Genomic DNA, 3,827 nt, shown 5'->3' on the forward strand with positions numbered 1-3,827 from the left:
GACTTGAACTCGGATCACTGGATTCAAAGTCCAGAGTGCTCACCATTACACCATGGAACCATGGAATTGCAGGATTGCAAGGAAGATCAGTCTTAATCATTCATTTAACTTCTGCCAAATATCCCAGACTCGGTCACGTGGCAGCAGGTTAGCAGACTATTAAAGGGAAAATTCGCCCATTTTCATGTGAATGGTATATCAGGGCCGAGTATATTAGTAGTCTATTGAAAAAAGCCCCCCAAAAATTGATCCGAATTGGCAGAGAGCACAATGATTTCGGATTTAAACTGATGACGCGGGGCTGACGTAGCCGTTTTTACAGTTCCTACAGGCCCCAGGATGCATTGCGCGGGGGGGGGGGGGGTACGCTCTGCAGCCTGCCCAGATTCCGAGCTGCTCGCGTTACCATGGTGACATAAACACAGCACGGACCTGACCCGTGTAAGCAGTACAGTAATAGCGCGCTTCGTATTATTTCACTGTTGGACTACTACCACAAAGAAAACATGCCGTCCTATAATGTGCCTAGATGCGCCAACTTTAGGAAACAGAAAAGAAGCAGGAGTAAGCGTAAGCTGAAGATACTAGGCCCTACCTGTTGCCTATTCACCGGCGTGATGCATAGCCCCAGCCCCGGGAAAAAGAATCCGAATAAAGGTAAGCTAACGTGAGCTAAATTGCATAGTAGCCTACTGTAGTTAGTATCAGTGTTTCCCCTACATTAATAACTGTGCTGCCCACACCGCTGTTGAATATTGTGTCCCGGTGTAAGGCTGATAGATGGGGCAAGGAGGAATTAGTCTACCGGTTGTAGCTGTAGCCAAGTTACCTTAGCCGCTAAGCTAAAGTTAGAAGTGAACTCGTGAGGGGGGCAGTAGGCCCCTCTGTGTATCCTTGAGGAAGATTTAGTTGCATTTGCAAGACTGTTTGTGTGTGACTGTGTGTTTGTTTTCCATGTGCATGGTTATTAGCGATGTCGTTAAAATGATCAGCTTTCCAAAACCATAAACAATTGCTATGCTGATGGTGATGGCTGGGTGATTAGCACTGATGTCCCTAGTCTTGTGTCGTCTTGGCTCTTCCTAATGCAAATGCATAGCCACACCCTGGCATACAGTATGCTTGGCTGCTAATATAAACATGATGTCTTCTTAGACAAAAGACTACTATTGTGTTAGTGCACTAACTGACTGACCTATCTATGGTTACATAGTGGTTTGTCTGTTTTATAGATTTATTGCAACAGCAACATTATCTTTACAGTATAACACATTGATTTTTCTTTTGTCATCTCTTCAGTGCTGGGCTGGCCTTGTGATACAATCATAATTTGTCATTTCAGGTGAGGTCCAAAGGAAGATGGTGTATTGTCCGAGGACCACGCACTCTGTTGTGAAGACTGTTTACATCCCGCACACACGCACCACTTCAGAGCATCCCTCGTAGAACTCGTCATCACATGAAGAAGGGACTGCTGCCTGCAAAGTGCTGACATCATCACTACAGCTCCCTCAGCCTGCCCTCCCTCACAACATGTCCAAAACCAACTACAGAAGAAGCTGCTGCTAAACATCACTCAATATTTCAACAGTAACTTGACGAAGGAAGCATTATGCTACAATTGTTTTTCCCAACACACTGGAAACTCAAAGCTTTTGAAAATGTTATTTTTCTTTTTTACATTTGTATATGTACATACTTTACAGTTGTGTGTAGAATAATGCACACTGTTTTACTTGCTTGTTATATTAAACTCTATCTATGCCTTATAAAGTGTTTGATTATCTGAAACTATTTCACTTTTAGTTGATAAGTCAAACCTATGTATTAAAATGGTTACCTATGCAATGACAAAAAACAATCATGTTTATAAAAAATTATTTTTATTTGTAAATACAGTCAAGGAGAATTGACACATTTTCACATGATTAAATCTCAATCAGTGTCCATAGTTAGCAGCAGTATTTACAGGTCAAAATATTTGATCATAGCTCATCCGTAGCTTCTACGTAGCGTCTTCTTCAGCCTGTCGCCTGTAGTGACCATTTGGAGATGGATATTTGGCTCTGATGCGCTGTATGACACAATCAGGTAAGACGATGCGGTCCCCTTGCCAAGTATCTCCCCTTTGGAGCACCCACTCAATCAAGAACCGACGTGTGACAAGTCGATTATGTCTAAAGAAATTAAAACACAAAACAAGTGGTTACTCTCCACAAAGCTATAATGTAACAATAGCAGCCAATGTAAGAACAAAAGACTGGTCATTTTATTTGACCTGTTGTAAAGGGTTCTTCTGAAAAGTGCTATAGACATGCTAAGTGCAACATCAGTGCAATGGCTCAGACAACACAATGTGACAAAGATAACGTTACAACATGCTAGAAAAAAATGTTACTCACTCAATGATCATCTGCCCTCCCGGTCTTGCTGGTATTTGTTGTCTTTTCCAAATTATTTTTGGGATATTGAAAATGTCTCTCGGTTTCTAATGGTGGTCCAGTTGTATTGTCTTACAAGGCTAACCCTAACCAAGGCTGAAACAGCTGCAGCCTCGGCCTCTCTGCATACTGTATTTCCTCGCTGAATTTCTTCAGCAGTGTAGGCTTCTCTGGCCCAACTAAATACCCTGCTGGTTCGTTCCAGTCAGCCAACACACTTTTTAAAGTATCCTCATCCATATCGTCTGTGCCCGTGTGAAAAGATGCAATTTTCAATGCAGGAAATGATACAAGTAAACTGTCACGGATCATGGGCATGGACAGACGGTTTGTTTTGGTTCGCACGTGCTTTTAGAGCCCGCCCCCTGGATTCACAGAGAGGGGGGTTGGTGAGCTCGGCTCCAAGAGTCTGTAGTCTGCACGAGCTCTTCCTTGACACGGAAACGTCACAGAAACGTCACCGGTGAATGGATTTTTGAAGCTCGGCCCCCGCGAAACGGACGATGTTGAAAAAATACACGGGGATATAATGCAACCCAAAGGATATTATGGTAGATGAGTTAAGGTTGAAAATCGGCGAATTTTCCCTTTAACACTGTATTTTCTCAAACTCTTTTGGTACCTAGAGGGTTGCTGACTTTTCTTACCCAGAGCAAGCACTGGTTTCTGTGAAAAATCATATATTGTCAGAAGTGGGATTCGAACCCACGCCTCCAGGGGAGACTGCGACCTGAACGCAGCGCCTTAGACCGCTCGGCCATCCTGACTGCTTCTTACAAATCCGTGCTTTTTTCGTGGTAGCGCAGACGATGGGATTACTCAATTTGCATATTTAGGAAATACAGTAGGTATAGTCAAAATGATTCCGATAGGAAACATTCAATCAGTCTGTTTCGCCCAAATGTTCAGGTTCCACCGAGATTTGAACTCGGATCGCTGGATTCAGAGTCCAGAGTGCTAACCATTACACCATGAAACCACGACAGTAGTGCTTTCTGCTGGCAGAGACGTGTGGCACGATGCCAGCACTTGATCTAGGCGCTATTGATGATGTCGTGTTTGCAACAAGACAGGGCAGTTAACATGCTAACCCTTGAGTGACTTTTATAAGCAGAAATGGGTAGTGGGACCGAACAAACTAAAACAACCCTGCATGGATACAGCACTGCTGTATTTCCTTGGTCTTTCTCTATCCCTTTCTGAGGTCAGTTTTGGACCGCCCCTTCTACTTGGTATTTTACTTGGTGAATCCATGGTGGAGCTGCAAACATTGTACTTAGTTTACTTTAAGTGACATGGGCCAAGATATTTCCAACCATTCATTTCCTGCAACATATCCAAGGCCCGTTAGCAACACATTCAGGTGATTGCCTTCTATACCCGTCT

At 43.4% G+C, this 3,827-nt stretch overlaps 1 long non-coding RNA gene across 1 annotated transcript; it reads left to right on the forward strand.

Moving 5' to 3' along the window:
- Positions 1–404: 404 nt before the first annotated feature.
- On the forward strand, positions 405–1,773 carry LOC307265968. Its single transcript, XR_013845361.1, has 2 exons — positions 405–657; positions 1,343–1,773. It is a non-coding gene; the product is annotated as an uncharacterized lncRNA (long non-coding RNA).
- Positions 1,774–3,827: the final 2,054 nt, after the last annotated feature.

This window comes from Ammodytes marinus (assembly GCF_949987685.1).
Source record: "Ammodytes marinus genome assembly, chromosome: 19".
Lineage (NCBI taxonomy): Eukaryota > Metazoa > Chordata > Actinopteri > Uranoscopiformes > Ammodytidae > Ammodytes > Ammodytes marinus.